General features: G+C 48.4%; 1 pseudogene; it reads right to left on the reverse strand.

The window, feature by feature from the left end:
* LOC124010250 overlaps positions 1-21,081 on the reverse strand; it is a 195,973-nt pseudogene that overhangs the window by 34,511 nt on the left and 140,381 nt on the right.

Genomic DNA, 21,081 nt, shown 5'->3' on the forward strand with positions numbered 1-21,081 from the left:
ATACTATGTGGAGGTATGACGCCAGAGAGCATGATGATGTTTTATTTCACACAGGCTTGGTGGTTATCGAGGGTGGTGGGGTAGGGGGGGGGTTGAATAAAAGATCTGGTTGACTTTCTGAGTAAAGAAAATAAAAGTACAGAAAACAGCATCAGTAAGTGTCCCACACGAGTGATGACTGCTCACCTCCAACGCTTGGGAAAGCACTTTGGGACGGACCTACTGTGATTCTGGATCAGTTGACATGCCAGTGAGTGGAATCAAACAGCTGACCGGGCTGTGGTGACCGAATGCTACAGACAACGCATTCATGGGTCACTACAGTGGAGTTTTGGTTCCTGACTCAAAAGGGAATACCCTGCCGTCTCCCTCTGAGCATAAAAACAACTGGGAACTCAGAACTGGGAAATCGGGAATCTCAAGACTTCAGTGCGTTCACTGAACTGATCACTTTGAAAGGCAATCCAACTCGGGAACTCAGGCCTCTTTCTGGAGCTCTGACTTTCCGACCTAAAGGTCACTGACGTCATGAGTTGACCTCGTTCCCGGTTGTTTTGAAAGCACCATACAACTCATGGTAGGCTACTCTTTTGCCGGCTCTTATCTGTGTGAAGCTGGATTCAGTACTCTGGTCTGCATTAAAACCAAAAAATAAATCACGATCCAGGTTGGATGTGACAGCGGAGATGAGGAGCACACTGTCGACCATCTCATGAGTGGCGGTGAGACAAAAGACATTGACTGCCAGAGCCCCAAATAAAATAAAAAGTAAAAATTAGCTGTTAATTACATACTTTGTTTTTCATATGGATGGGTTCGCGAGAATTTTCATATATCAAAATGGAGTCGTGGGCCAAAAAGGTTTGGGAGGCCCTGGGCTATAGCTCAAGGAAAAGAAGAAAGACACATCACAATCAATTTGTGAGAAGCCAGTCTCCACCTAGTGTGTGTGAAAGGTGTTCAATTTGGGAGGTGACCACTAAATCACTCCTCTCTATCCACGAGAGCTGGTTTGGAAAGCTGTCACAGTTTTCACACTCAAGTAGCCTCAAAAGGACCATCCTGTCACACACACACACACACACACACACACACACACACACACACACACACACACACACACACACACACACACACACACACACACACACACACACACACACACACACACACACACACACACACACACACACACACACACACACACACACACACACACACAACAGAAACACCGCTACAAAGTGTCTTAATAAGGTGTTGGGACACCACGATCCAGAACAGCTCCAATGTACCTTGGCATAAATTCCACAAGTGTCTGGAACTCTATGGGACAGATGTGACACCATTCTTCAACGAGAAATACCCTCATTTGTTGATTTGTTTGATGGTGGTGGAAAACACTGTCTCAAGCACCACTCCAGAATCTCCCATAAGTGTTCAGCTGGGTTTAGATCGACTGAGCATATGGTTTACATCATTTTCATTCTCATCAAACCATTCAGTGACCACCCGTGCCCTGTGGATGGGGGAATTGCCATCCTATGGGGGGCATAGCCATGGTAGCCAAAATAATGGCCTGCCCAACATTTTTATACATGACCCTAAGCATGATGGGACGTTAATTAACTTGAGAATCACACCTGTTTGGAAGCCAGTGCTTCCAATACACTTTGTATCCCTCATCAAGTGTTTCCATTATTTTGGCAGTTACCTGTATGTGCACACACACACACACACACACACACACACACACACACACACACACACACACACACACACACACACACACACACACACACACACACACACACACACACACACACACACACACACACACACACACACACACGCACACGCACACGCACACACACACACACACGCACACTTTCTCTCTCTATCCCTTTTTTTTTTTATCTCCCTCCCTCCATCGGCGCTCCTCATAAGTTCACCCCGGAGATAAAAGCAGCATCTGCCCGTGTTCAAATGAGAAAGGCTGTATCAGGAAACAGCATTCAATCAATATTTGTGGTTAATAGGCTTTTCTTTCTAATGGAACGGTAAAATATCAAATACATAAAAACACACGCCTGAGCGCACCGAGAAATACACTCCGCTTTATTTTTTCAGCGTTAAGGTTGAGGGGAGTAAATTGGAGTAAATTGGGGCCCATTATCCTGGCCGCTGTGTGTGTGTTTGTGTATGTGTGCTTATAAATATGCGTATAAATGTGTGTGCGTGTGTGTCATGTCTGTGTATACATGTTTGTGTGAGTATATAGGTGTGTGCGTGTGTGTGGTTTACGGCATCTGTGTTTTGGTGTGTCTACCGTATGCTGTATAAACGTGAGTGTGTTTGCTGGGCTGCTCCGCTTTAAGGGGAACATCTTGCCAGTGAAGGGTTGAGCGAGCACAGGGATGAGCTAGGTGTTTGTGGACACGCTTTTAATGAGCTGCAATAAAGGCTGATGAGACCCTGAGTCGGAGAGACAGAGAGGGAGAGATGGAGAGAGAGGAAAAGGAGAAGAGAGAGGGGGAGGGGCAGAGAAAGAGAGAGATGGGGCAGGAGAGGGGGAGAGATGGAGAAAGGGAGAGGGGGAGGAAGGGAAGAGAAAAAAAAGAAGAGAAAAGGAGTTAAAAAGAGACGAGACAGACGGAGAGACAGAAAAAAGAAAGAGAGAAGGAGAGAAGGGAGAGGAGCTCCCTTTGGGATTTCTGTTTCGGTTTCATACTTTCTCCTTCCTTGCCCTTCCATTGTTAACTCCCCTTAACCTCTACCTCTACCTCCCCTTCCCCCTCTCCTTCCCCCTCTACCTCCCCTTCCCCCTCTACCTCCCCTTCCCCCTTTACCTCCCCTTCCCCCTTTACCTCCCCTTCCCCCTCTACCTCCCTTTCCCCTTTAACTCCCCTTTAACCTCTACCTCTCCTTCCCCCTCTACCTCCCCTTCCCCCTCTACCTCTCCTTCCCCCTTTAACCTCTACCTCCCCTTCCCCTCTACCTCCCCTTCCCCTCTACCTCCCGTTCCCACTTCACCTCCCCTTCCCCCTCTACCTCTCCTTCCCCCTTCACCTCTCCTTCCCCCTTCACCTCTCCTTCCCCCTCTACCTCTCCTTCCCCCTTCACCTCCCTCACTTCCCCTCCCTCTCCTTCCCCCTTCTCTCCTTCCCCTTCACCTCTCCTTCCCCCTTCACCTCTCCTTCCCCTCTACCTCTCCTTCCCCCATCACCTCTCCTTCCCCTCTACCTCCCCTTCCCACTTCACCTCCCCTTCCCCCTTCACCTCTCCTTCCCCCTCTACCTCTCCTTCCCCCTTTACCTCCCTCTCTTCCTCCCCTTCCCCCTTTGCCTCCCCTTCCCCCTCTACCTCCCCTTCCCCTCTACCTCCCTCTCTTCATCCCCTTCCCCCTTTACCTCCCCTTCCCCCTTTACCTCCCCTTCCCCCTCTACCTCCCCTTCCCTCTACCTCCCTCTCTTCCTCCCCTTCCCCCTTCACCTCTCCTTCCCCCTTCACCTCCCCTTCCCTCTCTACCTCCCCTTCCCCCTCTACCCTCCCTTACCCTACCTCCCCTTCCCACTTCACCTCCCCCTTTACCTCTCCTTCCCCCTCTACCTCCCCTTCCCCCTTTACCTCCCCTTCCCCTCTACCTCCCTCTCTTCCTCCCCTTCCCCCTTCACCTCTCCTTCCCCCTTCACCTCCCCTTCCCTCTCTACCTCCCCTTACCCTCTACCTCCACTTCCCCCTCTACCCCCCTTACCCTCTACCTCCCCTTCCCACTTCACCTCCCCCTTTACCTCTCCTTCCCCCTTCACCTCTCCTCCCCCTTCATCCCCTTCATCTCTCCTTCCGCCTCTACTTCCCCTTCCCCCTCTACTTCCCCTTCCCCCTCCTCCCCTTCCCCCTTCCTCCCCTTCCCCCTCCCCTTCCCCCCTTCCCTCTCCTTCCCCCTTCACCTCCCCTTCCCTCTCTACCCCCCTTACCCTCTACCTCCCCTTCCCACTTCACCTCCCCCTTTACCTCTCCTTCCCCCTTCACCTCTCCTCCCCCTTCATCTCTCCTTCCGCCTCTACTTCCCCTTCCCCTCTACTTCCCCTTCCCCCTCTACCTCCCCTTCCCCCTCTACCTCCCCTTCCCCCTCTACCTCCCTCCTTCCTCCCCTTCCCCCTTCACCTCTCCTTCCCCCTTCACCTCTCCTTCCCCCCTCCCTCTACCTCTCCTTCCCCCTTCACCTCCCTCTCTTCCTCTACCTCTCCTTCCCCCTTCCCTCTCCTTCCCCCTTCACACCTCTTCCTTCCCCCTCTACCTCTCCTTGCCCCTTCACCTCCCCCTCTTCCTCTACCTCTCCTTCCCCCTTCCCCCTTCACCTCTCCTTCCCCCTCTACCTCTCCTTCCCCCATCACCTCTCCTTCCCCTCTACCTCCCCTCCCACTTCACCTCCCCTTCCCCCTTCACCTCCCTTCCCCCTTCACCTCCCCTTCCCTCTCTACCTCCCCCTTACCCTCCTACCTCCACTTCCCCCTCTACCCCCCTTACCCTCTACCTCCCCTTCCCACTTCACCTCCCCCCTTTACCTCTCCTTCCCCCTTCACCTCTCCTCCCCCTTCATCTCTCCCTTCCCCCTCTACTTCCCCTTCCCCCTCTACTTCCCCTTCCTCCCTCCCTCTTCCTCCCCTTCCCCCTCTACCTCCCCTTCCCTCCCCTTCCCCTCCCTCTCCTTCCCCCTCTACTCTTCCCCCCTTCCCTTCCCTCCCTTCCCCCTTCACCTCCCCCCTTCCCTCCTCTACCCCCTTACCCTTCTACCTCCCCTTCCCACTTCACCTCCCCCCCTTTTACCTCTCCTTCCCCCCCACCTCTCCTCCCCCTTTATCTCTCCTTCCGCCTCTACTTCCCCTTCCCCTCTCTTCCCCTTCCCCCTCCCCTACCTCCCCCCCTTCCCCCCTTCCCTCTCTACCTCCCTCCCTTCCCTCCCTTCCCCTTCCTCCCTTCCCCCTCCCCCCTTCACCTCTCCTCCCCTTCCCTCTACCTCTCCTTCCCCCTTCACCTCCCTCTCTTCCTCTACCTCTCCTTCCCCCTTCACCTCCCCTCCCCTTCCCCCTCTTCACCTCTTCCCCCTTTACCTTCCCCCCCTAACTCTCCTTCCCCCTTCACCTCCCCCTCTTCCTCTACCTCTCCTTCCCCCCTCACCTCTCCTTCCCCCTCTACCTCTCCCCTTCCCCCCTCTCCCTCCCCTTCCCCCTTTACCTCCCCTTCCCCCTTTACCTCCCCTTCCCCTCTACCTCCCTCTCTTCCTCCCCTTCCCCCTTCACCTCTCCTTCCCCCTTCACCTCCCCTTCCCTCTCTACCTCCCCCTTACCCTCTACCTCCCCTTCCCCCCTCTACCCCCCCCTTACCCTCTACCTCCCCTTCCCACTTCACCTCCCCCCCTTTACCTCTCCTTCCCCCTTCACCTCTCCTCCCCCCCCTTCATCTCTCCTTCCCCCTCTACTTCCCCTTCCCCCTCTACCTCCCCTTCCCCCTCTACCTCCCCTTCCCCCTTCACCTCTCCTTCCCTCTCACCTCCCCCTTTACCCTCTACCTCCCCCCTCCCACTTCCCTCTACCTCCCCTTCCCACTTCACCTCCCCCTCCTTCCCCCTTCATCTCTCCTTCCGCCTCTACTTCCCCTTCCCCCTTTACCTCCACCTCTACCTCCCCTTCCCCCTCTACCTCCCCTTCCCCCTCTACCTCTCCTTCCGCCTTCACCTCTCCTTCCCCCTTCACCTCCCCTTCTGCCTTCATCTCTCCTTCCCCCTCCACCTCTCCTTCCCCCTCTACCTCTCCTTCCCCCTCTACCTCTCCTTCCGCCTTCACCTCTCCTTCCCCCTTCACCTCCCCTTCTGCCTTCACCTCTCCTTCCCCCTCCACCTCTCCTTCCCCCTCCACCTCTCCTTCCCCCTCTACCTCTCCTTCCCCTCTACCTCTCCTTCCCCCTCTACCTCTCCTTCCCCCTCTACCTCTCCTTCCGCCTTCACCTCTCCTTCCCCCTTCACCTCCCCTTCTGCCTTCACCTCTCCTTCCCCCTCTACCTCTCCTTCCCCTCTACCTCTCCTTCCCCCTCTACCTCTCCTTCCCCCTCTACCTCTCCTTCCGCCTTCACCTCTCCTTCCCCCTTCACCTCCCCTTCCCCCTCTACCTCTCCTTCCCCCTCTACCTCTCCTTCCCCCTCTACCTCCCCTTCCCCCTTCACCTCCCCTTCTGCCTTCACCTCTCCTTCCCCCTCCACCTCTCCTTCCCCCTCTACCTCTCCTTCCCCCTCTACCTCTCCTTCCCCCTCTACCTCTCCTTCCCCCTCTACCTCCCCTTCCCCCTTCACCTCCCCTTCCTCTCTCCCCTGTCTCCAGGGATTTGGAGGTGTGTAGTCCGTGAGAAATCCGTGGCCCAGCAATTTACAGACTTTCAAAATTCGATCTATGAATCCTATCAGTCTGGTTTTGACCTCACCACCCGTATACCTCACCACCCGTATACCTCACCACCCGTATAAAAGTCACTAATGCCTCATTACTTGTTATTACTTATTACCACGACACTCTCTCTATACTAATGCTTCTCAATTTAAGCTCAGCCTTTGACTATCACATTCTCATCAGGCGCCTAGAGACAAATGTTGCTCTTCAAGGTCAGGCGCACTCTTGGTTTCCCTCCCATCTGTCAGACAGACTCCAATTTGTGCAATTAGATAATGAATCCTCGCCCATAACCAGTGTCAGATTCGGCGTACCTGAAGGGTCGGTTTAGGGAGCGTTATAGTTTTCATTGCACATGTTACCCCTAGGAGATGTAATTTACAAAATCAAAATCCATTTTCATTGTTATGCTGATGATACTCAACTATGAAATATGAAACTTGCAGAACCTAAATTTCATACAAAACATAAATGACTATTATTTAACAACCCCATTGTTAAAATAGACGGCCCGCACTTACACTTGACTCTGACCGCTCTCTCCTTCAACACCCACACGAAAAACATTTCCAGAGGAACCTACTTTAATTTACCGATGCCGTACTGGCCACCCACACCAGCGGTGGGTTTGGCACCGAAACGAGACCGCATAAGCTGAAAAGAGCCCCATTACGGACTGTAAAATAGGGTGGCGGATCTTTGATGTTATGGAGCTGTTTTGTTTCCACTGGTCCCGGGGCCCTTTTTTTATACCCAGTACAAGGACATTTTAGCCAAAAACCTTGCTAGCACAACTAGGCTTGGGTCGCTATACCGTTTATACCGTACGCCGGGGTATATCGGAATACAGACAGTATGATTTTCAAAACAGGGGTGCGTGCTACACCACTGCTTATGACTAACGATAAGTTAAGTAGAACTATAGTAAATCTAAGATGTGTCAAATGAATTGTGTCCACCTCAGGGCTCCAGCTATGCATTTGATTTGCTAACTTGCTAGCTAAGTGGCGAGATGTCAAGATCAAGCTTCTTGACGACAGCAGAGGCATTCAATCCCATCATGTATCAAGGTTCCTGTTGCCTAAATTGTTTTGTCCCCCCCCCAAGAAATACAAAATAACAATTATAATACTTCATTATTTTCTAAATAAATAGCGGCCCTAGTGTGTACTTCCGGTTATACCGTATACCCTGGTATAATACTGAAACGGTATGACGGTATGAAAATCTAGATACTGCCCAAACCCTAAGCACTATTACTAAGCACAACCATTCAACAACTTTGGGAGGGCAAACATGCCAAATAAGTTAAAGAAATGCAATTGAAGCCAAAAAAGCACAGTCAAAGAGGAGAATAATTACTCTGTCAAGGAAACTTTTTTTTTTTTGTTCTTAAGAATTAGAGGCATAATAAGACAAAATAAACCTTGGTCAAAAGCAGTGCACTATATATAGTAGAGAATAGGGTGCCGTAAGCTCTACAACAATCAGGGAAATTAATAATTAGGCCAGGCGCTACACCACGAGGCACAATTAGGCCAGGCGCTACACCACGTGGCACAATTAGGCCAGGCGCTACACCACGTGGCACAATTAGGCCAGGCGCTACACCACGTGGCACAATTAGGCCAGGCGCTACACCACGTGGCACAATTAGGCCAGGCGCTACACCACGAGGCACAATTAGGCCAGGCGCTACACCACGTGGCACAATTAGGCCAGGCGCTACACCACGTGGCACAATTAGGCCAGGCGCTACACCACGAGGCACAATTAGGCCAGGCGCTACACCACGAGGCACAATTAGACCAGGCGCTACACCACGAGGCACAATTAGGCCAGGCGCTACACCACGAGGCACAATTAGGCCAGGCGCTACACCACGAGGCACAATTAGGCCAGGCGCTACACCACGAGGCACAATTAGGCCAGGCGCTACACCACGTGGCACAATTAGGCCAGGCACTACACCACGAGGCACAATTAGGCCAGGCGCTACACCACGAGGCACAATTAGGCCAGGCGCTACACCACGAGCGCCTGTATTTTATTCCTTACCCAGAGAGAGGTGAGATACAGGGAGCGTTACAAAAGGAAGAGACAGAAGACAGTATCTTTGCTTCTCTCACATGTACCTCTATTCTCCCTACAGCAAGGCTGACACAGAGCAGTCAGTACCTTGCTAGCTGCTTTGCCTTTGTCTTATGCAGGCCTGTCATCTGAAGGCCATGTACTGTCAAGGAAACTTTTTTGTTGTTGAAAGAATTAGAGGCAATAATAAGACAAAATAAACCTCTGACGTGTTTGAATCCTTTGACTGTAATGTGATTTGTGGATTCAAACAACGTATTTACAATGTGTGTGTGTGTGCATGTGTCCTTACCACACTCCTTCTTGGGCTCATCGGAGCGGTCCTTGCAGTCCTTGACGTTGTCACACACCTTAGCGCTGTCGATACACTCTCCGTTCCTACACAGGAACTTCAGGGGCCCCTCACACTTCGTGGCTGTTGCAGGAAGAGAGACAGGGAAATAGTTTTACGACAGACAGGTAGCCAGGAAGACATACACAAAGAAGCAGTCAGACAGGCACAGACAGACAGACAAAAGGTCAGCCAGACATAAATCCAGCCAGTCAGGAAGTTGGCCAAGCAGCCAGCCAGCCAGTCAAACAACCAGACAGATAACCAGCCAAACAGACAGCCATCCACACATCCAGCCCGAAATCCAGCCAGCCAGCCAACCAGCCACACACACACAGCCAGCCAGCTATCCAGTCATCCACCCAGCCAGCGAGACATTCAGTCATCCATCCAGCCAGCCACAGACAGACATATGACCGATATCCTGCCCCGAGATGGAAGCCAGAGTAGAACCCCCCAGTCGCCATTAATTCCCTAGCCCAGACATGAAACTGCGTTCCTACCGTTGACACAGCCTGACTCGTCACTCTGGTCAGGACAGTCATGGACCTTGTTACACTGCTTGGTGCCGTGGATACAGGAGCCATCCCCACACTGGAATTCATCTGGGCGGCACGTCAGCAGAGCTATAGCACACACACATCCACACACATGGACATACCCACACAAAAGGACATACCCACACATGGACATACCCATACACACACAGACGGACACACACACGCACGCACGCACGCACGCACGCACGCACGCACACACACGCACGCACACACGCACACACACACACACACACACACACACACACACACACACACACACACACACACACACACACACACGGACATACCCATACACACACAGACATACCCACACACACGGACATACCCACGCACACACGGACATACCCACGCACACACGGACATACCCACGCACACATGCACATACCCACATGCATTCATGCGCACAGATACACACACGGACCCACACACACAGGATGGAGAGAGAGTTGGATGAAAATGAGCATTGAAACGAGGCTACAGGGAAAGAGGAGAAGATCTAAAACAACATACAGTTTCTCCTATATTCATGTATATTCATTATGTAAATGTATGCACTCAATACTACTGTAAGTCGCCCTGGATAAGAGCGTCTGCTAAATGACGTTAATGTAAATTTAGCAGCGGTGGGATCTGATTAAGGCCCACTAATCTAGTGCTGCACCACCACGAAAACACACTCTCATACACAGGCCAGACTGCGGCCGGGGGATGCCTCTCCACATTATTTAATCATACTGTAGATACTGTACCAATAGTAGAATCCGATAGCTCAGAGTGGCTTTGCAACACAACAACAGAGTTGTGGGTGGCTGTTTTTCTCCTATCATTGTTTAATCTTCATTTGTCTTTCCTTGAAAAGGTTGGTTGAACAGGACCTAGATGTAACATCCTGCATGGAAAAGAATCGAGCCTAGGGGAAACACTGCATTGTGGGTTGGATTCCTGTATATGGGCAACACACAGAGAATACAGTTTACACATACAGTACACTGTCCTACTACAAGTAACTCAATGGATATGTGTGCTACATCGTAATATAACAACAGTGTAGCTTGAACTCGTTCTGACAGGACTTACTTTTGGAATATGTGCGTATTGGTATTGAATAGCTAGATATCGCTGCACTGTTGGAGCGTGAAACATAACCATTTCGCTGCACCTGCGACAACATCCGCAAAACTGTGTACGCTAAACCACTAAACTTGCTGTGGCCAAAAGGGACACACGGAGACAAAGCGATGTCATTCGCCCTAGCTCTGGCTTTCTTGTCAAAACTGAAGACCTCATTATTATTCAAAAGCCTGGGCCACATAACAGTGAATAGTATATATATGTGTGTGAGTTACCAGTCACTTTGAATAATGCTACAAGCCAGTGATTGTGTGGTGGGCCAAAAGCGCCACAGAGACACAGCGAGCGTTATGATCGTTCTCCCCAGCCCTGGCTTTCTTGTCAAACCCGAGACCTCGATATTATTCAAGGGCTTTTAAACGCTCAAGGACATTCATGGGTTGCCTAGCAACCAGGGCCGGTCATAGCTGCGTGAAGTAAGGGTCCTGAGGGTACTGCAGCACCCCCTGAAAAAGCTGGGTTAAATATAAATATGATTTTTTTTTAAGTCCTGAATTAGCGGAACGATATACAGTAGTTGTCTGTAGCGCAGGCAACATACACTTTCTGCCACTAGATGTGAAATGATACGATGACTTTGAGGTTAAAGTGCAGACTGTCAGCTTTAATTTGAGGGTATTTTTGAGGTATATTTTCAATCATATCGGGTGAACCGTTTAGAAATTACAACACTTTTTCTGCATAGTCCTCCTCATTTTAAGGGACCAAAAGTATTGGGATCAAATTCACTTATATGTGTATGTATATGTGTAAAGTAGTCAAAAATGTATTCCTAGCACACAAGGATTACATCAAGATTGTGACTCTACAAACTTTTTGGATGCATTTGCTGTTTGGTTTGGATGTATTTTCATATTACATGGTTCCCAATAGAAATGAATGGTAAATAATGTATTGTGTCATTTTAGAGTCACTTTTATTGTAAATAAGAATAGAATATGTTTCTAAACACTGCTACGTTAATTTGGATGCTACCAGGATTACGGATCATCCTGAACTAATTGTTAATAATGATGAGGGAGAAAGTTACAGGTGCACAAAAATCATACCCCCCTAAAATTGCGAACCACCCCTGTTATTGTAATTGCGAGAATTTAGTCATCTGGTATTGCCCCCTTCTAGCTTGTTTCTGGTCACAGTGGCTTAAAAATCACAATAGTCACTTAAAACAAACCCTACAAAGAGCACCGCTGGACGATTTGCAGAGCCATAGTCAATAAATGAATGTAATAATAATCTTAGCAAAAATATTTGTCTTAATTTACAATCTGTGAACACCATTAGAAATCAGAATTGATGCAAGACATCCCAGCACAGTTGAAAAATCTAAAGAAAATGTTAATAAAGAGGGGGGTCTGTGGACATAGGTGGGATTGGCTGAGATTAGCTGAGGGATGGGATTAAAACGTCATGATCTGTAATAGTTAAGACCGAAAACACCATGTATACCATGTAAAGTGCCTCCGTAAAGTATTCAGACCCCTTGACTGTTTCCACATATTGTTAGGTTACTGCCTTATTCTAAAATGTACTACATAGTTTTCCCCCTCATCTATTGACATAATGACAAAGCAGAAACTGATTTTTAGACATTTTTGCTAATTTATGATTTTTACATTTATTTTTATAATATCACATTTACGTAAGTATTCAGACCCTTTACTCAGTGCTTTTTTGAAGCACCTTTGGCAGCGATTACAGCCTTGAGTCTTCTTAGGTATGACGCGACAAGCTTGGCACACCCGTATTTGGGGAGTTATTCCCATTCTTCTCTGCAGATCCTCTCCAGCTTTGTCAAATTGGATGGTGAATGTTGCTACACAGCTATTTTCAGGTCTCTCTAGAGACGTTCGATCGGGTTCAAGTCTGGCTCTGGCTGGGTCACTCAAGGACATTCAGAGACTTGTCCCAAAGCCAGTCCTGCGTTGTCTTGGCTGTGTGCTTAGGGTCGTTGTCCTGTTGGAAGGTAAACCTTCGCCCCGGTCTAAGGTCCTGAGCACACTAGAGCAGGTTTTCATCAAGGATCTCTCTGTACTTTGCTCCGTTCATCTTTGCCTCAACCCTGATGTTGCCACCACCATGCTTCACCACTGGGATGGTGCCAAGTTTCCTCCAGAAATGACGCTTGGCATTTAGGCCAAAGAGTTCAATCTTGGTTTCATCAGACCAGAGAATCTGGTTTCTCATGGTCTGAGAGTCTTTAGGTACATTTTGGCAAACTCAAAGCAGGCTGTTATGTGCCTTTTACTGAGGAGGGGCTACCGTCTGGCCGCTCTACCATAAAGGCCTGATTGGTGGAGTGCTGTAGAGATTGTTGTCCTTCTTGAAGGTTCTCCCATCTCCACAGAGGAACTCTAGAGCTCTGTCAGAGTGAGCATTTGTTTCTTGGGTCACCTCACTGACCAAGGCACTTCTCCCCTGATTGCTCAGTCTGATTGCCAGCTCTAGGAATAGTCTTGGTGGTTCCAAAATGATTCCATTTAAGAATGATGGAGGCCACTGTGTTCTTGGGGACCTTTAATGCTGCAGAATTGTTTTGTACCCTTCCCCAGGTCTGTGCCTCGACACAATCCTGTCTCGGAGCTCTACTGACAATTCCTTCAACCTCATGGCTTGGGTTTTGCTCTGACATGCACTGTCAATTGTGGGACCTTATATAGACAGGTGTGTGCCTTTCCAAATCATGTCCCATTAATTGAATTAACCACAGGTGGACTCCAATTAAGTTGTAGAAACATCTGAAGGATGATCAATGGAAACAGAATGTACCTGAGCTCAATTTCGAGTCACATAGCAAATGGTCTGAACACTTGTGTAAATACGGTATTTATGTTTTTTATTTTTTATAAATTTGTATAAAAACCTGTTTTCACTTGGTCATTATGGGGTAGTGTGTGTAGATCTCGGATTATTTTTTTGTATTTAATCCATTTTTGAACAAGGCTGTAACGTAACAAAATGTGGAAAAAGTCTAGGGGTCTGAATACTTTCCAAAGGCACTGTACCTTTTAATGTATATATCAAACTATATTTCTGTCATGTAATACTGTGTATGAAAGTATCATGTATGTAAAATGTATGAATAATGTATAAAAAACACAAATAAATAAAATGTTACTTTTGTCCTCTGAAAAGTGTGGATGGGCCAATAATAATAATAATTAATACATAAATAAAAATGTAAACACGTGACTGCCTGCTTGACAATGTCTTAGCCAGTTGTGCCACCGAAAAGGTACCAATTCGATAGCGTAGAGGAAAGTGAGGTTACGGTTAGGGAGTGAGGTTACGGTACCATTTCGTTCTGTTACACATGTCTGTATATGAGTTTTGCTCTGAATTGTAGTGTTTTTGCATGCATGTATGTGTATGTACAGGCGTGTTCACACTGTACTTAGCTTGAGGAGCAGCACAAAACTGAGCCGTTGCTATGGTTACCCAAACAGGCAGAGCAGGGGCAGTGAGGAGCGGGAGACAGACAGAGACAAGCAGCTAACTAATGGAGGAAGTTACTGCAGTGAGGAGCGGGAGACAGACAGAGACAAGCAGCTAACTAATGGAGGAAGTTACTGCAGTGAGGAGCGGAGACAGACAGAGACAAGCAGCTAACTAACGGAGGAAGTTACTGCAGTGAGGAGCGGGAGACAGACAGAGACAAGCAGCTAACTAATGGAGGAAGTTACTGCAGTGAGGAGCGGGAGACAGACAGAGACAAGCAGCTAACTAATGGAGGAAGTTACTGCAGTGAGGAGCGGGAGACAGACAGAGACAATCAGCTAACTAATGGAGGAAGTTACTGCAGTGAGGAGCGGGAGACAGACAGAGACAAGCAGCTAACTAATGGAGGAAGATACTGCAGTGAGGAGCGGTAGACAGACAGAGACAAGCAGCTAACTAATGGGGGAAGATACTGCAGTGAGGAGCGGTAGACAGACAGAGACAAGCAGCTAACTAATGGGGGAAGTTACTGCAGTGAGGAGCGGGAGACAGACAGAGACAAGCAGCTAACTAATGGAGGAAGTTACTGCAGTGAGGAGCGGGAGACAGACAGAGACAAGCAGCTAACTAATGGAGGAAGTTACTGCAGTGAGGAGCGGGAGACAGACAGAGACAAGCAGCTAACTAATGGAGGAAGTTACTGCAGCGAGGAGCGGGAGACAGACAGAGACAAGCAGCTAACTAACGGAGGAAGTTACTGCAGTGAGGAGCGGGAGACAGACAGAGACAAGCAGCTAACTAATGGAGGAAGTTACTGCAGTGAGGAGCGGTAGACAGACAGAGACAAGCAGCTAACTAATGGAGGAAGTTACTGCAGTGAGGAGCGGTAGACAGACAGAGACAATCAGCTAACTAATGGAGGAAGTTACTGCAGTGAGGAGCGGGAGACAGACAGAGACAAGCAGCTAACTAATGGAGGAAGATACTGCAGTGAGGAGCGGTAGACAGACAGAGACAAGCAGCTAACTAATGGGGGAAGTTACTGCAGTGAGGAGCGGGAGACAGACAGAGACAAGCAGCTAACTAATGGAGGAAGTTACTGCAGCGAGGAGCGGGAGACAGACAGAGACAAGCAGCTAACTAATGGGGGAAGTTACTGCAGTGAGGAGCGGGAGACAGACAGAGACAAGCAGCTAACTAATGGAGGAAGTTACTGCAGTGAGGAGCGGGAGACAGACAGAGACAAGCAGCTAACTAATGGAGGAAGTTACTGCAGTGAGGAGCGGGAGACAGACAGAGACAAGCAGCTAACTAATGGAGGAAGTTACTGCAGTGAGGAGCGGGAGACAGACAGAGACAAGCAGCTAACTAATGGAGGAAGTTACTGCAGTGAGGAGCGGGAGACAGACAGAGACAAGCAGCTAACTAATGGAGGAAGTTACTGCAGCGAGGACAGGGCTTGAACGTCGGTCGTGGGTGTGTGTAGGACTTGGGCTTTAAATGTAATGCCCATGCAGGACTCTACATAGATTGAATGTCACATTGGTTGCGTGTTGTGTTTGTCTGTTAGCCCATGGTTTAGAAATGCTCGCGTGAATATGGGATAAGTCTGAGGCTGGAGCATAGGAGAGCCTGAGGCTAAGAATAATGCAGTGTAATAATGCTTAATATGTATCTAAGCGAGAAGAAAATAACATTTCCATTGACTTACGACAATCCGCCTCGTCCGATTTATCCTTGCAGTCCGGATCCCCGTCACATTTCCACGCCAGCTTCACACACTCCCCGTTGGCGCACCGAAACTCCTCCATCGTACAGTTCATCCTGCGTCGCGATTGCGACCCTTCACTCCCACAACGCTCCGGCCACTCGTCAGAGCCGTCTGGGCAGTCTGGGTCGCCGTCACAGCTCCACATGACAGGCACGCACTCTGAGGTGTTGCAGCGGAACTCGTGCGGACCACAGGTGGTCGTCGGCGAGTAGCGGGAGGAGCATTTTAGTTCGTCAGAGCCGTCGTCGCAGTCGTCATCGCCGTCGCACACGTAGACAGGTGCCAGGCACTTGCGGTTGGCGCACTGGAATTCGCTTTTCGGGCAGGACTTGGCGTCTAGATGAGAAGAGGGGAGGGAGATATGGAGAGAGAGGTCAGCTAGAGGTCAGCTAGAGTGAGAAAATCAACTGCTGATCGTGATATAAGGCACACAACAAGACAGAAATACCTAGCGCACACACCTCCGCTCCATGGTAGACCTCTATCTCTCTATTCTCTCGCTCTCTCACAGTCAAGAGTCAGAGAATTACAGACATCCCATCACTCCTACAGTCTCTGGTTGTGTCCCAAATGACACCCTATTCCCTATGTAGTGCACTACTTTTAACCAGAGCCCTAGGGGCTGTTGTCAAAAGTAGTGCAGTACATAATAGGGTGTCACTTGGGACACACTTCTTTATCTCAGAAAACTCACTGAGAGCCCGAGCTTTGATATTCATATAGGCTACAGGGAGTTTCTCCCTGCTGCTGCTGTCGGCCTGGGTTTATTCTTAAAGGGGATTTAGGTCTGGGCTATGTTCATTAGGGCCCATCTTAGGGTCCAATATTTGATTTGAAAATTAGCCTTTTTTTATTGAACAAGGTCAGAAAATACCTCCCTGTTTCACTTCGGTTTGGATAATTGTTTCCCGTTTCATCCCTAATGAACACGACTCTGGGCTGCTGTCTTAAGCATTCTGTTCTGTGTGACAAATGACAGGGGGGAGAATACAGCATGCAAATAAAATGTCATTCGTCAAATGGAGACATTATATTTAGGATTTTAGTGACTCATTTCCACCCGCAGAGTTTAAACAGTGTGTGAGTGTGTTTGTGTGTATGTGCGTGTGTCCGCCCACTGGTACATCCGTACGTATGTTGACTCAACGTTGTTTCCACATTATTTCAATGGTGCACTGTATCAATGTCGATAACATTGATAACATTGAGCATTTTTTAAATCTTGCCTTTAACCAAGCATTTAAAGGCATGGCTTCAACGTTGAGTTAATCCCACATCGAATTAATGTTCATTCACAACTGTATCTCAACCATTAACACGAGAACTGCTAAAAGCAGTCAGTTTCACTACTCATCAAAGTCATTTTTTTATTACTCTGACATTTTAAAGACATGCCCCCCAGTAGGGCCTGCTCTGCTCCTCCTCCCGACAGTAGGGCCTGCTCTGCTCCTCCTCCCGACAGTAGGGCCTGCTCTGCTCCTCCTCCCGACAGTAGGGCCTGCTCTGCGCCTCCTCCCGACAGTAGGGCCTGCTCTGCTCCTCCTCCCGACAGTAGGGCCTGCTCTGCTCCTCCTCCCGACAGTAGGGCCTGCTCTGCTCCTCTTCCCGACAGTAGGGCCTGCTCTGCTCCTCTTCCTGACAGTAGGGCCTGCTCTGCTCCTCTTCCCGACAGTAGGGCCTGCTCTGCTCCTCTTCCCGACAGTAGGGCCTGCTCTGCTCCTCTTCCCGACAGTAGGGCCTGCTCTGCTCCTCTTCCCGACAGTAGGGCCTGCTCTGCTCCTCTTCCCGACAGTAGGGCCTGCTCTGCTCCTCTTCCCGACAGTAGGGCCTGCTCTGCTCCTCTTCCCGACAGTAGGGCCTGCTCTGCTCCTCTTCCCGACAGTAGGGCCTGCTCTGCTCCTCTTCCCGACAGTAGGGCCTGCTCTGCTCCTCCTCCCGACAGTAGGGCCTGCTCTGCTCCTACTCCCGACAGTAGGGCCTGCACTGCTCCTCTTCCTGACAGTAGGGCCTGCTCTGGTCCTCCTCCCGACAGTAGGGCCTGCTCTGCTCCTCCTCCCGACAGTAGGGCCTGCTTTGCTCCTCCTCCCGACAGTAGGGCCTGCTCTGCTCCTCCTACCGACAGTAGGGGAAGAGGAGCAGTAGGGGATGCGAACGATGCCTAATGATGTAATCACCAATTATGAATGAAGAACAGGGCGGGCCATTCTATTGCATTGGTATACTCTAATCATAATCTCGAAATGGTATGTACCCTATATCAGTCCACCAATCCAAGTAGTCTACTCTGGCCTACTTGGATGGCACGGCTGTACTCTGTGAAAGGAGGCTCCCGTCGCTGTGTACTTGGCTGCTATCAACGCACACATGTTGTTCAAGCAGTGCATCGAGAACACCGTGCCCAGTCTGGCATATGGGCTATTTAAGAGACATATGAGGGCCAAGGCAGCAGCAAAGATTCCAGGCGAGCCTTTGCTCGAGCCAAATTGCACACAGCTCCCAAGGAGGAGACAGTGCCAGGTGGCCAGATGCACAAAGAACAGAACCCACAACATCTGTGTAACCTGCAAGCGACATGTTTGTGGGAAGTGTGTCAGGCAAGTCAGAGTGGCGAAGATTTCTGTCAGCTGTTAGGGCAAGGGGATAACCGCTAAATGAAATGCCACTGATGCCATTGCGTGAATACGCAGACCATGTAAGCACGAGCTGACAACAATTGACTATTTTTGACTGCTGTCATATTGACACTTACAGTTGAAGTTGGAAGTGCCCATACACCTTAGCCAAATACATTTAAACTCAGTTTTTCACCATTCCTGACATTTAATCCAAGTAAAATTTCCCTGTCTTAGGTCAGTTAGGATCACCACTTTATTTTAAGAATGTGAAATGTCAGAATAATAGTAGAGGGAATGATTTATTTCAGCTTTGATTTCTTTCATCACATTCCCAGTGGGTCAGAAGTTTACATACACACAATTAGTATTTGGTAGCATTTCCTTTAAATTGTTTAACTTGGATCAAATGTTTCAGGTAGCCTTCCACAATCTTCCCACAATAAGTTGGGTGAATTTTGGCCCATTCCTCCTGACAGAGCTGGTGTAACTGAGTCAGGTTTGTAGGCCTCCTTGCTCGCACACACTTTTATAGTTCTGCCCACAAATTTTCTATGGGATTGAGGTCAAGGCTTTGTGATGGCTACTCCAATACCTTGACTTTGGTGTCCTTAAGCCATTTTTTCACAACTTTGGAAGTATGCTTGGAGTCACTGTCCATTTGCAAGACCAATTTGCGACCAAGCTTTCACTTAAAGGGTAAAAAAAAACACGCCCTGTTAAGAACTATTTTTTAAATTGTTTTTATGTTTTATATATATTGACTTTCAATGTTCATGTATGCATAAATAAGACCTTATAGATGCCAAGTCTTGGACATGATATGGATTCAGTTTTTTATTTTTGTATTTTTATATATATTGACTTTCAATGTGGTTTCAGTTTTTGCATACATTGAAAGTCAATATATATATATAAAAAAATTAAAAACTGAAACCATATCATGACCAAGACTTGGCATCTATAAGGTCTTATTTATGCATACATGTAAGCATTGTGTTTACTTGATAGCTACCTACACAAATAGCTAGCTAGAACAAAGTGTTAATAAGATAAAGTCATTAAAAACATTAAAAGTAATACAAATAAGTTCTCCAGTACTGACGTCTTGAGATGTTGCTTCAATATATCCACATAATTTTCATCCTCATGATGCTATCTATTTTGTGAAGTGCACAAGTCTCTCCTGTAGCAAAGCAACCGCACAACATGATGCTGCCATCCCCATGCATCACGGTTAGGATGGTGTTCTTCGGCTTGCAAGCAATCCCCTTTTTCCTCCAAACATAATAATGGTCATTATGGCCAAACAGTTCTGTTTTTGTCTCATCAGACCAGAGGACATTTCTCCAAAAAGTACGATCTTTGTCCCAATGTGCAGTTGCAAACCGTAGTCTGGCTTTTTTATGGCAGTTTTGGAGCAGTGGCTTCTTCCTTGCTGAGCGACCTTTCAGGTTATGTCAATATAGGACTCGTTTTACTGTGGATATAGAAACTTTGCACCTGTTTCCTCCAGCATCTTCACAAGGTCCTTTGCTGTTGTTCTGGGATTGATTTGCACTATTCGCACCAAAGCACGTTCATCTCTAGGAGATAAAAGCGTGTCTCCTTCCTGAGTGGTATGACGGCTGCGTGGTCCCATGGTGTTTATACTTGTGTACTATTGTTTGTACAGGTGAACTTGGTACCTTCAGGCATTTGGAAATTGTTCCCAAGGATGAACCAGACTTGTGGAGGTCTACAATGTTTTTTCTGAGGTCTTGGCTGATTTCTTTTGATTTGCCCATGATGTCAAGCAAAGAGGCACTGAGTGTGAAGGTAGGCCTTGAAATACATCCACAGGTACATCTCCAATTGACTCAAATTATGTCAATTAGCCATTCAGAAGCTTCTAAAGCCATGACATAATTTTCTGGAATTTTCCAAGCTATTTAAAGGCACAGTCAATTTAGTGTATGTAAACTGCTGACCCACTGGAATTGTGATACAGTGAATTATAAGTGAAATAATCTGTCTGTAAACAATTGTTGGAAAAATGACTTGTGTCATGCACAAAGTAGATGTCCTAACCGACATGCCAAAACTAAAGTTTGTTAGCAAGACATTTGTGGAGTGGTTGAAAAATGAGTTTTAATGGCTCCAACCGATGTGCATGTAAACTTCTGACTTCAACTGTATATTCATTATAATGCCCTTATTGCTATTGTGCTGATTTTCACTATTTATCTAGCATACTTGGCGCTTATAGTGATGTTTAGGCTACTGATGTTTTCATCTTTTTACTTTGCGTTTTGCCGACCATACGTCTTTGTGGTTGGGGTATTTTGTCAAAAATTGTTTTCCAAAAAATAAGCTGTTTACGTGTTCCAACACATATTCTTTCGGTTTCATAGTTGTAACAAAGGCAATCCACTAATATAGAACGCCGCAGCCCGTCTGGTGTTCAACCTTCCCAAGTTCTCTCACGTCACCCCGCTCCTCCGTTCTCTCCACTGGCTTCCAGTTGAAGCTCGCATCCGCTACAAGACCATGGTGCTTGCCTACGGAGCTGTGAGGGGAACGGCACCTCAGTACCTCCAGGCTCTGATCAGGCCCTACACCCAAACAAGGGCACTGCGTTCATCCACCTCTGCCCTGCTCGCAGACGACACCAGTGGTAGGCAGTGGTAGACTGATCACTGACAACGACGAGACAGCCTATGACGGGG

Source organism: Oncorhynchus gorbuscha, linkage group LG22, assembly GCF_021184085.1.
Source record: "Oncorhynchus gorbuscha isolate QuinsamMale2020 ecotype Even-year linkage group LG22, OgorEven_v1.0, whole genome shotgun sequence".
Lineage (NCBI taxonomy): Eukaryota > Metazoa > Chordata > Actinopteri > Salmoniformes > Salmonidae > Oncorhynchus > Oncorhynchus gorbuscha.